This window comes from Malaclemys terrapin, chromosome 11, assembly GCF_027887155.1.
Source record: "Malaclemys terrapin pileata isolate rMalTer1 chromosome 11, rMalTer1.hap1, whole genome shotgun sequence".
Classification (NCBI taxonomy): Eukaryota; Metazoa; Chordata; order Testudines; family Emydidae; genus Malaclemys; species Malaclemys terrapin.
The window spans coordinates 16,498,240-16,519,881 of record NC_071515.1 but is presented as its reverse complement, the minus strand read 5'-3'; the positions used below and the strand labels follow the sequence as shown (position 1 = coordinate 16,519,881).

The following is a 21,642-nucleotide window of genomic DNA, read 5'->3' as shown; positions in this document are numbered from 1 at the left end:
GTTGTGGTTATTGTGGCCATGATGTCCATAACTGCAGCAACTATTGCCAGCAAGGCCATCATAGACACAGTGTCCTCAGCAGCAGTCATCCTGTTCAGAGGATGGAGGGCCTCCATTCTCCTTGTTTGTTGTTTACTTGTAGAGTTCTCAGTAGACAAATCTGTGCTTGCTGACATTCCAGAGATTTTTCAGGTACCTCTTCCTTTATTGGGAGGGGCAGGTAGGTGGGAGAGTCAGTCAGAGCCCTGGACTGTGAATGGAAATTGATATTAGCAAATGGTTCTGGAGCCCTGGCATCCTAAAATGAACCAGTTAAAGTAGAAGAAGGAAACATTATGATTTTCCTTTACACTTAGTCGAGTACTGACATTGCTGGCATGCTCATTTTTTAAAGGGAGGATCGAGACCCGTGGAGAAAGAGAAGCAGGCAGCTTGGTCCATCAAATAGGGCACTGTATTAAGTCAGGAGGCCAGGACCCCAATTCAGCAAAATACCTGAGCATCTACATGACCATTAAGGACCTGAACAGACCCATTGAAGCTGATGGGACTATTCAGGTTCTTAAAGTTAGAAATGTGCTTCTCTTTCTTATTGAGTTGGGGCCCGGGTTCTGTTCATATCTATAACTCTGACGTGGTGTGTGACTTTTGCCTGGTTACTTCTCCTTTCTTTGCTGCAGTTTGCCCACTAAATAGTTGTGATGCTTTTTTATTTCGGAGTTGCTAAACTGCAGGCTTCCCTTCTTACACGGCCCAGTTACTGATAATTCTTGCATATATTTCTACTTGACTGCCTATGTTACATAAAAGTTTGCTAAGTGAGAAATTGTTCAAACTAATTCAAGTAGATGTTACTACATGTTATTTCAATTTCTTTTGCTGGTTTACTTGGTCTCACTGTCAAATAAGTCACAAGTCATCTGAACGACCACTTGTTTTTAATCTCTTGAGTGAGCGGGTGGATATGGAAGAAAATATTTAACTACCCAGGGTTGATACTGCGTTTTAAGAAGGCATAATTTTAAAGGTGGAGAACTTTGTATCCCAAATTCTCAGCTGCTGAGCAGAGGTTGCCAGCTTAAACTGGTTTATTGGCATAATGCAGTGCAAGATCAAATGCCATGACAAGCTTGCAATATGATTTCCAACTCAGGAAAGCGTCCTGCCCTTCAACATGTGCTAAGTCCTGTAATGTCCATTAAGTAAATGGAACTTAAGTACATGCTTGTAGTCAAGCACGTGCTTACGTGCTGGTCTGAATAGGGATGGACTATATCTAGGGTAGGCAACCTATGGCACACGTGCCAAAGGCGGCACGCGAGCTGATTTTCAGTGGCACTCACACTGCCTGGGTCCTGGCCACTGGTCGGGGGGCTTTGCATTTTAATTTAATTTTAAATGAAGCTTCTTAAACATTTTAAAAACCTTGTTTACTTTATATACAACAATAGTTTAGTTATATATTATAGACTTATAGAAAGAGACTTTCTAAAAACCTTAAAATGTATTACTGGCACTCGAAACCTTAAATTAGAGTGAATAAATGAAGACTCGGCACACCACTTCTGAAAGGTTGCTGACCCCTGGACTATATGTTGTCTATATGTTGTCATGAATCCGGGGATGGAGCAGAACAGATAATGTGTATATTTTGCATTTAAGGTCATGTCAGCTCAAGAATTAGTTTTTAATTGTATGCCATGTGAAATCTGATTTAACCAAATGATTCCTGCTTTTAAAAGATATTTTTTTTTATAAATTTGATAGAGAATAAGAACAAGCTAGAGCTCTCAGGATGAGGCATGACAAGACAATTAATAAAACATCATTAGGTTACACAGTAAATGAAAGTACAAACTGAACTGACATTTAAGGAAACAATTTCACTGTAATCTTTGATATCTTACTGTAAACTCACTTCTGTCTTGAGTCTTCCTCTAATAAAAGGATTGGTGAGAGAAATGGACGGGAAAAATAAATATATTTGTCTGATAGCTTCGAAAGATTCCATGTGGCATCAGTCACCCTGTGAGAACCATTTTTGGGAGGGTTTGAATGTTTTAAATCTTTAGTATTGACTTCAGCAGTAAAGATGAAACAGGAAAAAAATAGAAATCAGAGATAGATTTAAGAAATACCTAGAATGTTGTTATTTCGTTAACGAGGGTCAGCTTGGATTCACAAAAGGGAGCTCATGCCTGAATAATCTGGCAGTTTAAAAAGAAGTAACCAACTGAGATGACAGGGAGCAAAGGGTGGACATAGTTTACCTAGATTTTAAGATCCCTTGTAAGAATACTCTGCTCAGCTAACAACGAATCTATGAGGCCTGCAGATATTCTATTGGGGGAATAGAGAACTGGCTTAGAGAGCCAAGGCCAAAGGTCGATGTGCAGGGAGGCACTGTGAAATGGAGATGGGCGACTGGCAGAGTGCCACCAGGATGAATAATGGTACGAATTTTTTTTTAATTTTGTCAAGAGCTTGTGAGAAAGAGCATGTAAGTACCAGCAAGATGACAAAATTTGCTGCAGATACAAAACTAGAGGGTGCAGTCAGTATAAAGGAAATGGACAACACAAGTCAGAAGGCCCCGGATAGACTGGCAGCATGAGATGGGCAGATAAGTTGTTTGTGCATCAATTCCCTGTAAAAGAAATTAAAGTAGGCGGCTAGGGACAAAACCAGGGCCTCTTTCAATCCTGAAATTTCCCATGAGTTTTTCATCTTCTGCTCCTTGGTACTCAGTCACTCAGGCTGCAGCTTTTCCTAGCTCCCCGTCTCCCATCACTGCTTTATTTCTACTTTATCTGAACTGTACCGGTAACCATGGAAATACCTAGTGATGCTGACTCCTGCCTCAACCTTCCTCACTGCAGAGCCCCTTTGAAAGGTTTTGCAGACACAGTACAGTGCATACTATGCCTCTCAGAATTAATTCATTGCCTTCCATTTAGTTTCCTCCTCCTAATGGAAAGAGAGAGAAATCCCAGATCCTCTCCCAAACTGGCCCCCCTTGCAGGGCACTGTAAAATGGTCATATTCTGATGTTTCTTACTATGGCCGAGAAACTGGCAGTGATGGGATTCCAGCTGTGCCCTGGACCTTTGGGGCTGAAACAGCAGCCCCTGCAGCCATCATCCCATTAGTGCTTAAAATGATCAACCAAAAAGGTGTGAAAACAAAATAGTCAGGCCTGTTGGGGGCTGCTTTTACCACCAAGGTACAATTTCTGTTCACAAGGCATCTTCCTTTTAACATCTTCCTTTTAAGTTGAAATCATATTAGATGCCACTTCAGGCACCACATAAAATGTTAACCAAATTCACACACACACAAAAAACCTTTGTTAAGGTTAAGGGATGGGTGCAGGCAGACGGCAGTAGTTTGCATGGCAGGATGGTCTTGTGGTAATTGTACCAGACTGGGAGTCAGGAAATCTGAGTGCAATTCCTGACTCTGCCATTGACTTCCTTTGTGACATTGGGTAAGTCATTTATTGTTCTTTGCATCTAGTCCCAGTCTCTAAAATGAGGGAAATAATCCAATGGGATCCTGAGCTCAGCTGGGGCTTCTAGCTACTACTGTAATAGAAATAATAATAAAAATTAAGCTTATTTTTTAAATTTAGCTATCACGGGACATGTCACTTAGCACTGGTCCGGCGCCTCCTCCTGTTTACTCTGGGGATTAGCTTGAGGCTGACACCCTCCCACCCATGGTTTGCACACCATCATTCTGTCCCCATTGCCTGCCTGCAGCCCCTCTGGCAGCCTCAGGAACCACAGCATCTTCCTTGTGACTTAGCCCTCCGGCATCACCATCCATGTTTCCCCCTTACAGGGGTGAGTGTCTGAGTCCAATAATCACACCACTTCCCCGGTATTGAGTGTGAGGGGGGGGCTGGTCCCATTACTCTGGGTCCCACCCCAGGGACCCTGTGGATAGCAGCCTCATGTTGCAACTCCTTAACTTCTCACCATGCTGCTGTGTCTCGCTGGGCCACTTCCCCACATCCCCTGCACCTTCTTCACCCTTGCCTCAGGGCATGCAACTACCCAGTGCCAGCAGCCAGCCAGCCAGGAGCTCCCTCTTGCTCCCCTGGTCTTCACCAGCAATTGCTCTGTCCAAGGTGCTGCAGGTCTCTCTCCCTGCTAGAAACAGTCCTCACTCCTTGAGCTTCCAACAACAACTAACCCAGCCTTGCCCTGCAGCTCCTCTTATCTGAGCCTGCTGGGCCCAGATTGGTTGCTCCCTGCAGTTCCTCCCTGATTGGCTGTGCTGGTGTGGGTCACTCGGAGGACTCCTCTCCCCTGCTCCCTGCTGAGGTTAACCCTTTACTTGCCCATGTGGGGCGGATGCCCCATAACAAAACCCAGAAAATGCCGAGTTATGTCTTCACTGAACAAACAAGGCATGCAGACTCTCTTTCTTGCCCCTATAATGCGGTATGTCTACATAGCAGCTGGGAGGGTGCAGGACAGACACACTAGCCCTGCTTGAGCTAGTGCGCTAAAAATAGCTATGTGGTATGAGTGACGGGGGCTAGCCACCTGAGTGCATAGGGGCAGGTCAGGCAGGACTGTACTCAGGTGCCACAGCCACGTACTATACCATGCTATCTTGAGCAGAGTGAGCATGCTTCTTTCTACCTGTGCTTGGAAGCACCCTCCCAGATGCTGTGTAGACGTACCCGTAGATTCTAGCTTCCCATTTTTCCTTCTTTATGGGTAGGGTACAGAAAATGTGTATAACAGAGCATAGGTTTTCTGATTTGCTTCACAAATACGCATCTCCAATGCTAAGTATGATGATTTGTCGCCATGCTAACCTTTGGTCGTCTCATTTAAGTGCTCTAATTTCATTCTCTTGGGATGTGAGGATCATCTATGGAGACAAGCCAGCTTTATGTCTAATGACATTTGGAGAACTGGTGCGTACATGCATCATAGGGCTCGATCCTGGAAGGACATAAGCACCCCCCATGAGATGCTGAATGCCCTCAGCATCTAGCTGGATCAGGTCCATAGTGACTGTGGATGTTATCTGTCTGGTCAGGAATTTGTGAAATTCTTGCATATGTGCGTCGTATGACTGTAAGGAAAGCTGGAAGGGAGCACACCCACTGCATACTTTATGTGTGAGGCACTCTGGTTTTTGTGAAGACTGATGAGATGAATCTGTCTGCTATGGATGAATTTAACGGTTTATTTTTTTCTCGGGCCTGGGCAGAGTTGAGGTGGTTTGAGTGTCTTGTTTGAGAAGTGCAACCTTAATTCTGCATTTCCTGGGTGTCCAAAGGGTTGTATTCTGATCTCTAATTTTCTTTAAAGGCAATATGCACTCACTGTTGATCTGGGCCTACAACCTTAACTTCCCAGGCACAAAGGTTCATAATTTTTTTAATAGTTCTGACCTGGAACTCAGGAGCAAAGGAAGCTATAAGCTGCTTGATTTCCTGAGGACTGAAGGAGGGAAGCCTGACTTCACCATGCCTTCTAAAGTCCTAGCATGGGCCCCAAAATAGGACACTGCCTGGGCAAATCCATCGACCCCCCCCCCCCCCACTGAGCCATATGAATGAGGCTTCTCAGAGCCATCTGCACTCAGTTCAGTCTTTAGGAGGGTTTTCAGGGGTCCCTGCTATTCTTTCCCCCATGTCTTATGTTTATGGGACCCCACTAGGAGCTTTGAAGGAGTCTGTGGAGGAGCAGAACTGTGGGGGCAATTGGAGGACCATGAGGGTACTGCTTACTAGCCGATGGGGGCTAGGTGAAGGAGCTAGAGAGCAGCTCTGTCCTTTGGGAGAAGGCAGCGAAGCACTGGACTGGAGCCTCCCTGGATTCTGCAGATGGTGAACCTCCTGTAGCTGGCAGCTGTGAGACTCGCTTTTGATGAGTCACAGGAAGCTTGCTGGGAAGAGAAGTCAGGAGAGTCCTAGTGCTTTCCTTGCTTGCTTCTCTTATGCCTCTGTGCTGCTTCAGGGGTCCCCCAACCCCCATAACTCCTAGCAAGACACCTGTTCCACCCCATACCCTCATGCTCTCCCATAACCCCAGTCCCATGCATGCCCCCATCAAACTACCTTCCTCCATTTCCTCATGCCTCCCTCTTACTGGAGATGTGATTTGTGAGGAAGAAGGGTTTCCAGGAAGGCTTGACTCCTAGGTGTTTTGTTGCCCAGGGTGGAAAACATTTTTCGCTTCCTTCCCCCACCCCCAGGTTGCTTTCGCAACTGCCCCAATCGCTCACCTCTAAGGCCAGCTTTGATTCCAAGAGGAGAGATGGGCTGATGTGGGCACTTGGAGCCAGCTCATGGGCACAGGAGAATGGAGAGGGGGAAGCATTGGTGCATGCCAGTTATTTTTACCTGACTGACTGCTGTGATTCTTGGAGTCAAAAAGACCTCGGGAGGCCCACAGGGAGTGGGGACTGGGTGAGAAGAGGGGGTTGGGAGGAGGAGATCAGGCAGGGCATTGCCCCTCTCCCTCTGGACTTCCTGGATTCTATGGTAGGGGAGACCCCTTAGGATGTTTCTCAGCCCTTTTCAGAAGCTCCAGGCACCATGCTGGGTCCCCCACATCATCCCACAAGACTTAAGAGGCTTGTTGGGTCTCCTCACAAACCTTTTTTTGGGGGAAATGGCCTCTGTTCCATTGACCAGACTCCCCAGAGATAGGGTTATACTATGGGGTCTAACTCTGCAAGGAAAAGGGACAACAACTTGCTGTTTAAAACTGTCTTTATCTTCCATTTGACGTGTAATTGCGCCCTTATCCAGCAAAACGCTTAAGCATGTGTGCCTAACTCTACATTCATGAGTATCCCACTGGCTTCAGTGAGACTACCCATGTGCTTAAAGTCAGGCATGGGCTTAACTGCTTTGCTGGATTGGGATTTCAGTTCACCTTAACTGATATTTCAAAAAAAAATTAGACTTTTATCAACTAAATTTTAGTCCTGGGCACTAGATAGCCACGGGGGCTCAGTCTATTAAGTTTGAGCTCTTCTTCTGTCTTTTTTGCTAGGAAGTTGCCCTCCCCTCCTGGAAAACAAGTTTGACAAGTTTTGAAACTCTATTCAACACTTTTTTCAATTTATAGTGTGTCATAATTCAGAAGCGCCTGATTTGATTCTGTTCAAATTTGGCTTTTTAAAAAAATCTACCCTAACCTAATCTACCTCCTGATCTAACATATGGATTTTGAGCCCAATAGGTAAACTGTACAGCAGTGGAGGCAAAATTGGATGTTTGACAGGAGTTTAGTTGCAAGCTGAACCATGGAATATTGGTGACAAAGGTCCCCCACTCACAACATCTTAGCTCTGCTGGAAATTTCTCGTCTTTCTCGGTCGCTGGAAATAAGCAAACCTGGGGCTCAAATAATGGAGCTGACAATGAAACACCAAATAGAAAAATAAAGCGGAAAAATAAAAACACTCCCCCTCCATAATGCAGAAAATGAGACCTCCTTTTCAGCATGTACAGTACGTAAAACCCGTGTAGGATTTGGACTGGTATAGCTACAGAAATACCGCATGCTGCTGCCTGTGTGCAGTGGGTGCATGTGTGTGTGTGTTTGGCAGTGGCACAAAGGAAACCCGTTGATGAAATTCATAGGACTAGAGGCCTGATTCCTGGGGACACACTTGGCTGAATGCAATTAAAATGCCTGTCAGGCATTTGATACCAGAAACCCCTTGACAAACTGCTTAAGCAGACGCAAATGCAGTATCCTATTGTAAGTGAATGATGGCGGAGCTGGCTGCCTTGTCATCCTTCTCGAAAATTCTGTGGCCAGTGAGCTCCCTCTTCCTCTCCCACTCGCCCTCTTTTCCTTTTCACCACTGCAGGGACTTTTTCTAATTTGCCGTTTTTCTTTTCCCAACGTACACATGGTAGATGCAAGCTGGTGGCTTGCAGACTGCGTCTGTCTGGAGATAGACAGCGAGCCGATGGATAATAACGCTCCAGGAGAATGATTATGCAGCAGTTAGTTAAGGATAGGCTTTTGTGGTATGGCAGCATATGAGCTGGTAATGATTTTCTTTTTTAAAATGTCAGCTTTGTATGTTTTCAGAAAATTAAAAGAAAACCACCATTGTATTGTAGCATTCCGAATTCAGTCTGCTGGGTATTAAGTGCTGCATTAGTGCACACTGGATCAATTCAAGATGTGTATACAGTACATGCTGTATGTTTATATGTATCTATATATGTATCTGTTAGTAGAACAAAAACAATTAGATTTTTTTCCCGTTAGCTGAAGAAAATATCTTGTTTCATCAAAAATAAAATATTATCACTCCTTTTTTTATTGGCTTATTTTAACAGATTCTCCAGCCTTTTGTCTCTGACGAGGCGCACTGATTGGGATCTGCTTATTCCACAGATCAAAAAGGTAAGGCACATTATTTTTTAATATATTCATAAACAGATAGGAGTATGGAGTTCATACTGATATGATCTTCTAGAAACGTATGTGCTTCTTCATTCTGTCATACTGTGCTACGTTACAGCTTTACTTGGGCATTAAATCTGATCTCAGTGCAGACTGTAAAAGTTACTTTTAATATGTATGTATAAGCTTAGATTGCTTGATCTGTGGTGACTACCTCATCAGGTCAGTCATTTCAGCCACAATGGCCCCCAAAGGGGTGAATACTAACGTCTGTTTACCTGCTTACATGGATTTGGAACCCCTATGAAAGCTGTACAAAATCCTCCATCCACACTGAGAGTTAATAGCGTTCGAAAGGGGAATCTTTTTAATATGGGTTTTAGTGTAACTGAAAGCTACATATGATACTAAGAATGGGGTTAAATTCATTGGCTTGCTTTTGCCAGGTAAGATCTATCACAGAACTCAGACCTGGAAGTATAGAGATGGCTTAATACTCTATCATTTTCATGGGTGGCAGGGGAAATTGCTGTTAACCCCCACCTTGCTGCCAGAAAATGCCTTGGCTTAGGTTTTGGTGCATGGAATTTTAATGTACCAGGTATATGGGGCAACACTGAAGGAGCACATTCCCCGTATTTATTAGATACGTCATTCAGCACAGAAGAGGGTCTTCCTACATCTTGCTACAAAAGCAGCAGAATCTGCTATTTATGAATGTTTTGTTACTGAAACTTAAATGAGAATGTATATTCTCCTTCTCTTTCTTGTTTCTGTTGTTTAGTCCTTTGAGACTATCTGCATAGCATAGAGGCCTACTGGAGAAGTCACTGGAGAAAGGAGCTCTTTTGTGATAGGGCCCTCAGAATGAGGACCTTGCAAACTGTGTGAGATTTTTTGAAAGGATCTAAGTGTCTTAGGAACACAAATCACATTGATTTTTCAATGGAACTCATGGTCCTAAGTCACTTGGAAGTTTTTTCAAAACTGCCTGTGTGTCTCCTGTTTGGCTGGAGATAATGTGCGTGATCATCACTCATTAACCCCTATATATGCCATACTTCTCCCAGAATCTTCCAAGCCAAACCTCCCAATGGGCATCCACTCAGTTGTCATGAAATTGATCAGGGTCCTTTAAGTCTATATGAATACCTTTCTTAAAAAACAAACAAACAAAAAAAACAGATGTTTTGGAGAACTCCAACAATCAAACAAAATTCAGAAGCATGTTGTTCATTTTGCTTAACTACTGCAGTTATATCTCATCACAAACCTACAGTAGTCTCCTAGAAGTAATGGGATTTCATTCATGTAATCTTTACACAAAGTCCATTGTCCTTTTAGCTGTTAAGAGATTGGTTATGCCAATATCAATGCTGATTGAATGACTGAAATAAGAAAGGATCCAAATCTTTGCTTAAAAAAATGAAGCTGAACCAAACCCTGAATCAGTGTAGAATTCAGAAAAGTTTAACTTCTTTTAAAAATTAAGCCTCTAATCCTGCGAATATTTATACATATGCTTAACCTCTATGGGGTTACTCATGTGCTTAGAGTTAAGCATGTGTGTAAGTGTTTGCCGGGTTAAGGTCACATATGTCTTCATTATCCTGTTTCATGGTGTCTTCTGGGGATATCAGAAGCCCCCCAATCTCCTCCCACACAAACACAAAATTCAGCAGGAAAGGGAGTTCTTGTGGTATTTCCAGCCCGGGAGAAAGCAGGAATAATGGAAATTTTGTGAAAAAGCCCAGTCTCCTGAGATTTCCAGTGCGGTTTCCAGGTGTCAGATATTGGGATGAGTCAGAAAACATGTAAACCCAGTGGTACTTCTGGATCTTTGCTCTCAGCTAACAGCAACTGCTAATGGGTTTCACTGTGAATTTTGGTTTACTATTCTCATTTATACTCATAATGAAATTGGACTTCCTGTACAATCAAAGTTGAGCGATAGATGCTACTTCTGAACTAAAACGAGTATGTTTTTCAGGCTGTCATCAGGCCATTCTGACATGCTTGATAATTATTTTCTGACCAGAATCTTGCCTGTAATGGATATTTTATATAATATACGTATATACATTCTTCTACAGCTCTCCCTTTTCTGACCATCATATTTCTTCTGTCTTTAGGGGGATTTCTGCTGTTTTTCAGATTTCCCTGGGTAATACATTTCTTCAAGGAAATGTTCTGTTTTGCATAGATGGTGTTAATAATATTTCCTCCCTGATATTTATTAACATGAGGCCTTGTTATGGCTGAAAGGCATGGAGCAGCAATGTGTATAAAATTCTTTGATTCATAAAAAATATCTTCCACAACTTGTTTTAGGCTAAACACAAGTCATTTTTCTCTCCCTCCCTCCAACCCTTGTAATTTCATTTCCACGATCCTAGGGCAACAAGCCAAACTGCGGTACCAATCTGAATTAATTAACGCTTTCCAAACGGTGCTTCAAGGACTGACGCTGCTTACTAGTCTTGATGTCAGCGTTCAAGGTTTTGCTGCAGTACTGGAGACTTGTAAAGGAATGTTCTCTACCAGGATAAAAATAAAGAAATAGAAGTGAGGTTGTCATCAACAGACCATGTTTGACTTGCATGGTTTTTCACCAATTAGTGAATGATGAATCAAAATCTCAGATTATGCAATTCCTTTGGATATAAAGCTTTTCCTCTCTTATGGAAATTCTTATTGAAGTGTGCAGCCATTTACCAAATCTTTTATGATCTTCTGAATGCAGAAAAAATCAAGTTTCATCTGTTTGTTTATACTGCAGAGAGGAGATGACTTAAAAATAAACTATATATAGTTTTATACCTCCAATTTATGCAGTTATAATTCATTTTAACCCTGTAGCTGTAGCCAGCTCCTTGGTACTCCTACTGCAAATTGTCCCTTCTGTCTACAGAAAAGAAAAGTAATAGGCTGCTATACTGTACATTACGTATGCTGTTTCAGTTATTATATATTATATACACCTCTACCCCGATATAACATGAATTCGGATATAACGCGGTAAAGCAGTGCTCCGGGGGCGGGGCTGCGCACTCCGGCGGATCAAAGCAAGTTTGATATAACACGGTTTCACCTATAACACGGTAAGATTTTTTGTCTCCCGAGGACAGCATTATATCGGGGTAGAGGTGTATTATTTATACTGTAATTAATCATTTGAAAACAATGTTATTTTCTCAAAGCAACCATTGGGTTGCTTACTGTATTAGATTTGTGCTAGGTTGACAGGAGGCATTTAACTAAAGTTACAAACCAGTGGAGACTGTGGAGAAATGGCAAAAAGAAGGGAGTTTTGGGGAGCAATAGGAATAAAAAACAGAAGCCAAAGAGTATAGAGGCAATGACGCCTTAGATTACATTTTCTGAACTCTTGGGCATGAAGCCGGAGTTCTGTGATATTTTGGCATCTACTTTAAACAGATGACAGTGTGGCCACGTTCATTGAAGGCATTGAGAAATACCGAGTGTAACTTTTACTGGGAGTTGCACCAGTGGTGAGTCTAGGCCGCTGGGCCTGTCTGAATTCCTGAGATGAAATGGACATCTAGTTCTTAATATTGTTTATTAAGAGGTTTATCATAATATAAGCACAATGCAGATTCTTACCGTGCCCCTTTTTGAAAGAATCGACATTGCTGGTAAGCTGGGGTTCTACTCTAGAATTGTTCCAGGAGGAACCTCAATTTTTTATTCAGCTTCCCAGCCAAATTCATTGCACAGTCCACCAGTATCAGTGTTGTCTTCTCTTAAATCATGTGAAAAAAATATCCAAAGTGGATTAAAGCCAAGTCGCTCTTCTTTAGGACAGCTGAATGCTGAACATAAGTGTGCAATTTGGCCATTTCCTTTATTTTAGTGGCAGTAACATACATAGTTCCCTCTGTGCTGATTTTTTTTCTTTTTACCTTTCTGTCATAGACATTTATATGGCCCCGATTGCCTTAGTATGTGAGCACGTCACAATCCTCAATGTAGTTATCAAAATACCCCTAGGTAGAGCAGTGCTGTTATCCCCATTGTACAGCTGGGGAACTGAGGCACAGAGAGGCTACAGTCACACAGGAAGTTTGTGGCAGAGCAGGGACTTGAACTCTAGTCACCCAAGATGTTGGTTAGTAGCCTAACCACATTAATTCTCCTGTATTCAGTAGAATACACCCCCTCTCCTCAAGGCCCTGTGGCGATGGGTAAGATGGACCTCTTATCGGACACAGCCCATCGGTGACACTTCCTCAGTAGCTTGGCTACAAAGTGCAAAGTGAGACTGGGTCAAAAACTAAACCCAGATCAGTTGCACGGCATTAGGCGCCGTTAACTAGAGGAGGAAAGGTGGATTAAGGCACAGGCCTGATAGACAGGAGACGTGGGTTCAACTGCTGCAGGCTGCTCCTTGTCACTTTTGAAACACTTTATGTGTCTGTGCCGCACTTTTCTCATCCATAAAAAGTGGGATGGTAGCATTTGTCTGCCTCCACGGGGAGCTGAGTCTGAGTCCTAAAGTTTGAAAAACACTTTGAGATCCTCTGGCAGAGGGAACTGTGTAAGTACAAAGTTTACTTAAGGAACCTAGATGCCAAAGTAACGGGAGCCTAGATAGTATATTGACCTTAGAAATGGGTGTATTAGTAATAATAATTAATTAATAGCACAAATATATGAGGCTGAAATTTTATTTTCCCAGGAATCTACTGGTTAATGACTTGGCTCCATGTAAGGTTCCTTTCAATGTAAATTACATGGTGACCCCACAGTACTGAGTGAGGGTTAAGGTAGACATGATGAATAGTCAGTGAGTCAGTTCCCTAGTCCCTTGTTGTACAAGATATTGCTGCTTACTTATGGGGGTGTCAATCATACTTAGATTGGTATGTGGGAGCAGGGAAAGCCAAAAAGAGATTGCACTGGCAGGAACAAGCAAAGAATACTGCTGACTCGTCATTTAAAAACCTGTAACATTCTCTGAAAGGCCAGGTACGAAAGCTAACCTCTTCTGCCTGTCCCTCTGATGGTCAGAAGGGCAGTTTTTTGATTATTTATCACCCAAAGGAACCTCTAAATAGTTGTGCAATGCAGCATTTTCAGTGCCATTTTGGTAATACATTATTACAAAGCTTGTGAGAAATCATGGGCAATTTATTTTAGTACCTTGGGTGACAGTCAACTCTAGATCACAAAAGCATTTTCTGAGTCATCACAGTTCTTGCAAGGAGGTGACTTTCTAGGTGCATGTGGTTGTTGAATCAGATTAATTTTTTTTTATACTGGCAGCTTGAAAATATTAAAACACTGCTTGATTGGATAAAACAAAAATGAGTCAGATTTAAGGAAGCTACTTACCACTTACACAATGAAGAAATGTTCAGAAGCTACTAGTGGGAAAGGAAAGTAATGTAGGATGAGAGCAAAGATCCTAGGGTTGTATGTTATTCACAGGGTAAAAATTTCAAAAGTGCTTAAGTTCCATGGATTCCTAAGTCACTTACTTTTGAAAATGTTACCTCAGCCTTTGTGCAAAGCTCTGAGGAATATCACTGGGAATTGCATGTACAGAACAAAATGGTTTGATGTGGCCCATAACTACTAAGGAAAACATTGGAAAGGACAGTTGGAAAACCAGATCAGCAGTTCATGTCGAGTTAGGGTACTCAGCAGTGTTTTACATCATTCTTCCTCTGCTGTCTTCTCCCGTGCTAATGGTCATATTAGACTATTTTGCTCATTCAGAGATGAGCCATTAGTTAGGGTTCTTCAGAGTCTTTAACACAGACGTGTGGCAAAGCTACTCAGTTATCCACCTCTAGTCAGTGTCTTCCATCTCCTAACTTCTTATGGTCACTGACATTCTCCAAAATACTGGACTAAAAAAAGGCAGTTTGCAAAAATAACTCTTGGCTCCTATTCTGTTCTCAGTAGACTGCAAAAGGAATCTGATTGGGTCCTATATCAGTCTTCAGATAATGTAAAATGATTTGCACACCTTTTTTTTATATATATATACAAAAGGGTGTTCTACCAGTAGAACTGTCTTTACGCTGGTGACATTACAGTGCAAAACTATATGGCCAGATCCTGATCTGGTGTAAACAAGCCTTGCTCCATGGCAAACAACAGAGCTATGCTGCTTCACGCCGCCTCAGGCTCAGGCCATAGTGTGAGCTTTAAGACCTGGGTCTTGCACAGATTTATGCGTGTGTTTATCGCTGTGCCCCATGAGCTGACCCATTGACTTTAATGGGACTATTCACAGTGTGTGAAATGAGGCACACGTAAAAGTCCTTTTTGCAGAACTGGGACCTACAGTTTTGTTTGGGCAGCAAGGAAGCTATACGTTGACTAATGATCGCTTCTCTCTTGCAACTGTATTTTATATTTTTCTATGAAGAGTAACAAGAAGGGTTTCTTCAGGTATGTTAGCAACAAGAAGAAAATCAAGGAAAGTGTGGGCCCCTTACTGAATGAGGGAGGCAACCTAGTGACCGAGGATGTGGAAAAAGCTAATGTACTCAATGATTTTTTTGCCTCTGTCTTCACGCACAAGGTCAGCTCCCAGATTGCTGCACTGGGCAGTACAGCATGGGGAGAAGGTGACCAGCCCTCTGTGGAGAAAGAAGTGGTTCGGGACTATTTAGAAAAACTGGACGTGCACAAGTCCATGGGGCCGGATGCGCTGCATCCGAGAGTGCTAAAGGAGTTGGCGGGTGAGATTGCAGAGCCATTAGCCATTATTTTTGAAAACTCATGGCGATCGGGGGAGGTCCCAGATGACTGGAAAAAGGCTAATGTAGTGCCCATCTTTAAAAAAGGGAAGAAGGAGGATCCGGGGAACTACAGGCCAGTCAGCCTCACCTCAGTACCTGGAAAAATTATGGAGCAGGTCCTCAAGGAATCAATTATGAAACATTTAGAGGAGAGGAAAGTGATCAGGAACAGTCAGCATGGATTCACGAAGGGGAAGTCGTGCCTGACTAACCTAATTGCCTTCTATGATGAGATAACTGGCTCTGTGGATGAGGGGAAAGCAGTGGATGTGTTATTTCTTGACTTTAGCAAAGCTTTTGATACTGTCTCCCACAGTATTCTTGCCACCAAGTTAAAGAAGTATGGGCTGGATGAATGGACTGTAAGGTGGATAGAAAGCTGGCTAGATCGTCGGGCTCAACGGGTAGTGATCAATGGCTCCATGTCTAGTTGGCAGCCGGTTTCAAGTGGAGTGCCCCAAGGGTCGGTCCTGGGGCCGGTTTTGTTTAATATCTTTATTAATGATCTGGAGGATGGTGTGGACTGCACTCTCAGCAAGTTTGCAGATGACACTAAACTAGGAGGCGTGGTAGATACACTAGAGGGTAGGGATCGGATACAGAGGGACCTAGACAAATTAGAGGATTGGGCAGAAAAAAACCTGATGAGGTTCAACAAGGACAAGTGCAGAGTCCTGCACTTAGGACGGAAGAATCCCATGCACTGCTACAGACTAGGGACCGAATGGCTAGGTAGCAGTTCTGCTGAAAAGGACCTAGGGGTCACAGTGGACGAGAAGCTGGATATGAGTCAACAGTGTGCTCTTGTTGCCAAGAAGGCTAACGGCATTTTGGGCTGTATAAATAGGGGCATTGCCAGCAGATCGAGGAACGTGATCGTTCCCCTTTATTCGACATTGGTGAGGCCTCATCTGGAATACTGTGTCCAGTTTTGGGCCCCACACTACAAGAAGGATGTGGAAAAATTGGAAAGAGTCCAGCGGAGGGCAACAAAAATGATTAGGGGTCTGGAGCACATGACTTATGAGGAGAGGCTGAGAGAACTGGGATTGTTTAGTCTCCAGAAGAGAAGAATGAGGGGGGATTTGATAGCAGCCTTCAACTACCTGAAGGGGGGTTCCAAAGAGGATGGAGCTCGGCTGTTCTCAGTGGTGGCAGATGACAGAACAAGGAGCAATGGTCTCAAGTTGCGGTGGGGGAGGTCCAGGTTGGATATCAGGAAAAACTATTTCACTAGGAGGGTGGTGAAACACTGGAATGCGTTACCTAGGGAGGTGGTGGAGTCTCCTTCCTTGGAGGTTTTTAAGGCCCGGCTTGACAAAGCCCTGGCTGGGATGATTTAGCTGGGAATTGGTCCTGCTTTGAGCAGGGGGTTGGACTAGATGACCTCTTGAGGTCCCTTCCAACTCTGATATTCTATGATTCTATGATTCTATGAATGCGCAAATGTAAGATTAGGGTTTTGATGTAATTTCTCTGCTGCTTATTAGCAGAAGGGGGGAAAAGTAGGATTGACCTTATTTTGTTTAAATGGTGGCTTGAAGCCTTTCTTGTCTGGTAGGGTTTTAAAAGTCTGTCAGATATGGAGAGATTTAAGATGAAGCCATGTAGGAGAATGGCCGTTAGGGAGGAAAATGGCAGAACTAAAAAGGTTTGAAAAGTTGTTGATGAGCATGTGTGTTAAGGGACAAATTCTGCCCTTGGATTCACTTCACTCAGAGCCATGCTGTCACAGCAAGGAGTTTGAACTGCTAAATATTTCCTGTCCATGTAGTATTCCCACAGACAAATGGGTAATCTTCTTTGAAAACTGTTATGGTTCTACTTGTGAATGTGTTTGAAAACAAAAGTGCCCCATCTGTTCCACCTGAAATCAATGGCAACGTTCCTTTCACTTCACTAAGAGGAGAACCAAATTATTGGATTCTAAATTCTTTAGGGTTGGGCAATGTGATTTAGGATTTGTCTGCACATAAGTCAAACTAGTTGCAAAACTCTGTCAGACCCTCCTCATTTGATTCAAGAATGGCTTATTTTTATTTAGCTTAAACCTGTTCCTAATTGATTTAACTCTCTATAAGCCAGGTTTATATTGATTTCAGGGGTCCATGCAACCTTTTGCACGGATTTGACCAATTTGATTTTAAATCACACCTGTTGTTAAACCATGGCTACTAAAGATGCAGACATGCCATTACCTTGCCTCCCACCAGGTGCTGCACACCCTCGTGTAACCACATGCACACCCTCATGGTCCTCTCGGGGAGGTGAGGGGGGGGGGGCGGTGGCTAGCACCTCTCAGGATCGGGTCTTAGATTCACGCATATTCCCTTCCCTAATGAGTTTACCATCTCATGGCTTTCTTGTGCTCTCAGAGAAGTTAAAGAGAGTGCTGCCATTGATTTCATATGGTTATAAAGTGCAGTGTAAATCTGTAATGCTGGATACATGCTTTTTATTATTAACAGTAATAAAATGTGCTTAAATTAAGCTTGTTATGGAGTTATAATTAGGAATACATGCTGTTAACGTGCATTTGTAGTAGGCAGTTGTTACACTGTATCGTCTAAATATAAGATAAAACACAGAACCGTTGTTACATTATATTGGATTTATTTATTAACATATGTCTAAAAGAGCTTTAGACTTACTGATTCATAGATTCTAAGGCCAGAAGGGACCGTTGTGATCATCTTGTCTGACCTCCTGTATAACATAGGACATAGAACTTCCCCAAAATCATTCCTAGAGCAGATCTTTTAGAAAAATATTGAAATCCAATTAAATCCAGACTTGATTTAAAAATTGTCAGTGATGGAGAATCCACCACAACCCTTGGTAAATTGTTCCAAATTGTTCCACACTCAAAACAATGTGTCACATTCACACTGTCGTTTATTTTCCATCTTTCTTTTTATAACCACAATTAAAAATGGAGGAAATTCAAGCAAAAAGCTGCGATGCTCGATATTGTTGCGGATGTGATTGGCACCTGGAGAAGAGAAACAACTGATCCCGTGTGGGTATTGGAGAGATTTCAAACGTTTACCCCACTCGTTCAGTGGCTGCAGTGGTCTGCTCACAGAAAACTCATTGCAGATTCAGGGCCTTTGTGTGCTCTACCATGCAATGATTCTGATCCAGCAAGCTCGCCATGGGAATTCCATAGTTTATATTGTAAGCTCTTTGGGACAGGGACTGTCTTTTCACTTTGTGGGTATGTGCACACTGCAAACAAAAACACCAAGAACCCATGGCAGCTAGTCTCAGAGCCTAAAAGTAGCTGTGTAGATGTTCCATCTCGGGCTGGAGCGCAGGAGCCTGCAAAGGGAAGTGCCCTTCAGAGCCCAAGCCAGAAGATTGACATGGTTGTTTTTAGGCCTGCTTCTAGGCCTGAGACTTGCTGCAGCAGAGTTGGTTTGTTTGGTTTTGCCGTGTTTACAGTGCTTACAGGAGCGCTGCCAGCTTTTCTGCCATCCTAGGCGGCAGAAGGTCCCACCCCGAAATGCCGCTCCCCCACAGAGGCGGCGGAAGGTCCCGCCGCCGAAAAACCGCCGCGGTCGCTGCCCCCCAAATCGCAGCGCCCTAGGCAACTGCCTAGGTCGCTTAATGAGTTTCACCGGCCCTGAGTGCTTAGAACAATGGCGTCCTTTCCCTTGAACGGTGGCCCCTAGGTACTACATTAACACAAATAATAATAATAACAACAGCCACAGAAGACTTGCAGAAGTGGATCCTACAACTGTACTTCCTGCAACATCTAGGACTGAAAGTTGGGCAAATACAACAAACATTTCTGCAAATATTCATTCGAGTCTTAAATGTATATACTAGGACTGTGTTCGTGCTCCTTTTCTGTTTGCTTTCCAAGCACTTATTTTCAAGTGGATTTTTACCAGTGGCGATGATCATGAAAAGTCAATGTTTGGCTCTAATGCTCAATCATGACACTACCTGAAAGCAAATGTCAAACTGTAACTAACCAACAATAGTGTGACTCTTGGGGTAGGTCTATACTTACCTCCGGGTCCGGCGGTAAGCAATCGATCCCGGAAGTGCTCGCCGTCGACGCCGGTACTCCTGCTCTGTGAGAGGAGTACGCGGATTCGACAGGGGAACCTGCCTGCCGGCGTCTGGACCCGCGGTAAGTTCGATCTAAGGTACTTCGACTTCAGCTACGTAGCTGAAGTTGCGTATCTTAGTTCAAAGTGGGGGGTTAGTGTGGACCAGGCCTTGGATTGCCATTGTCACTGTTGCAGTTAGATAAGGAAATCAAGATTAGCACTGTAGGTGGATCATTATAGAAGTCATCTGCTCAAGGAGTAGAAACAGTATCACAGGATTTTAAGTAACAGCTTGCTAACAGTTTACAAATCAGGAATAAACGGCTGAAGACATTTACAAATAACATTTGAATAATAATAAAAAAAGAAATTTCTCTGTGGACATCTCACAAATAGAAAACAGAGGCAACGTTTGACAAATAAATTGTTTGTTCTAAATTTTTCAGCCCCCACTAATTCTGAATTTCCTTGACTCAGTGGGGTTATGTCAGATTTGACATTCGTAATTGAACGTGTTTAACGTAGGTCTGAGTCCTAGATTGGGAGCTCACTGGGGCAGGAACTGGCTTTTTGTTCTTTGGACAGTGCTAGTCCACTGGGACCCTGGTCAGAATCCGTAGGCATTACCAAAATAAAAAAAATATATCATAATAATCTAACATTAATTTCTTCTCAGTGCCCCTGGCATGCTGTTGTGTCTCATCCCATATACAACAATATTCTGTCTATCTACCAAGGGCATTTGTAGACTTGATTGGTCTCCAGTTTTCTGCCACTACTTTTCATTCACCATAGTTCTAGTCACTAACAAATTAGTAACTGCAGCCTGCATGCCTGTGCATAATCCTGCTTTGGAAAGGAACAGTCAGATCCCCGTAAGAGCTTCTGTTGGAAGGCACTAGAGGGGGCCTGGGGAACAACTCAGCAAGTCTCTCTGGCTGCCTTGTGTTGTTTTTTTAATAGCTTTACTGGTTGTCAGCATGCACAGGAGGTAGTAGTGGGCTAAGGGGGTATGCTAAAAAGACACATTTAGACCTTGTGCATGTAGCAGGGGGTAATCCAAATATGGGTCCCACCAGCATAGATTGATCACCCTAAGGCACTTCTGCTAGTGCCAGCTCACAGCCATCTGCTGTACTGACACATTGGTCTATTTCAGACATGGAAGTCAGTGGGGGTTGTAGAATTGAGCCCTGGAACCTCTAGGTTTGGCAGTTCATAGTCCAGGCACCTCTGGGCTTGTTGCATCAGTTATGAATGCAAAAAAAAAAAAAAAAAAAAAAAAAATTGAGCCCTGGCACGTAATTGCTTGAGTCCCAGCACCTCTTTCATTACAAATTAAGCACTGTCTTCACTGCAATTAAACACCCCTGGCTGGCCCGTGGCAGCTGACTGAGGCTCAGGCTAAGGGGCTGTTTAATTGCAGTGTAGATGTTTGGGTCCCTCCCACCTCACAGGGTTCTAGAGGCCAGGCTCCAGCCCAAGCCCCAATGTCTACGCCTCAGTTGAACAGCCTTTATTTAGCCTGAGCCCCACAAGCCTGAGCCAGCTGGCACAGGCCAGCCACAGGTTTTTAATTGCATAGTAGACATACCCTCTGAGGGTACCCGCGTCAGTACTTGGGAATTTGCACTTGACAGACAGACAGTGTAGAGAGAAAAGTACTAGTGAGAATCAGAAGGCAGAAGTCTCTCTCCCCAGTTATATTGTTGCTTTTGCTGCATTTGATTGCACAACGGTTGCATTCATTTATGTCATTGTTTGCATAAAGATTGGCACACAGTTGAGAGTAGTCTACATCTTCCAATTTATTTATGATCTCAAGTTCATTTTTAGATTTCTGATTTGTTCATGACATTTATTACAGTGCTTCTTAACAAGGGGTACGCGTACCCATTGGGGTATGCAGAGGTCTTCCAGGGCGTACACCAATTCATCTAGATATTTGCCTAGTTTTACAACAGGCTACATAAAAAGCACTAGCAAAGTCAGTACAAACTAAAATTTCATACAGACAATGACTTGTTTATACTGCTCTATATACTACACACTGACATGTAAGTACAACATTTATATTCTAATCGATTTATTTTATAATAATATGGGGAAAATTAGAAAGTAAGCAGTTTTTCAGTAACAGTGTGCTGTGACACTTCTGTATTTTTATGTCTGGTTTTGTAAGCAAGTAGTTTTTAAGTGAGGTGAAACTTGGGGGTTTACAAGAAAAATCAGACTCATGAAAGGGGTACAGTAGTCTGGAAAGGTTGAGAACCATTGATCTAGAGCAGTGTTTCCCAAACTTGGGATGCCGCTTGTGTAGGGAAAGCCCCTGGTGGGCCGGACCTGTTTGTTTACCTGCCGCATCCGCAGGTCCGGCCGATCGTGGCTCCCACTGGCCGT

General features: G+C 43.2%; 1 protein-coding gene across 18 annotated transcripts in view; it reads left to right on the top strand.

Annotated features, from left to right (window-relative positions):
• The window catches only part of MAP2 (microtubule associated protein 2), a 335,176-nt gene that overhangs the window by 142,318 nt on the left and 171,216 nt on the right, over nt 1-21,642 (top strand). For 17 of the 18 annotated variants that reach the window (XM_054044059.1, XM_054044054.1, XM_054044055.1 and 14 more), the window contains one exon: nt 8,336-8,402. The gene's annotated coding sequence lies outside the window, so the exon portion shown is untranslated. Of the gene's footprint in view, nt 1-7,896; nt 8,038-8,335; nt 8,403-21,642 lie in introns of those variants that run through there. The other variant, XM_054044044.1, reaches the window with a different exon arrangement.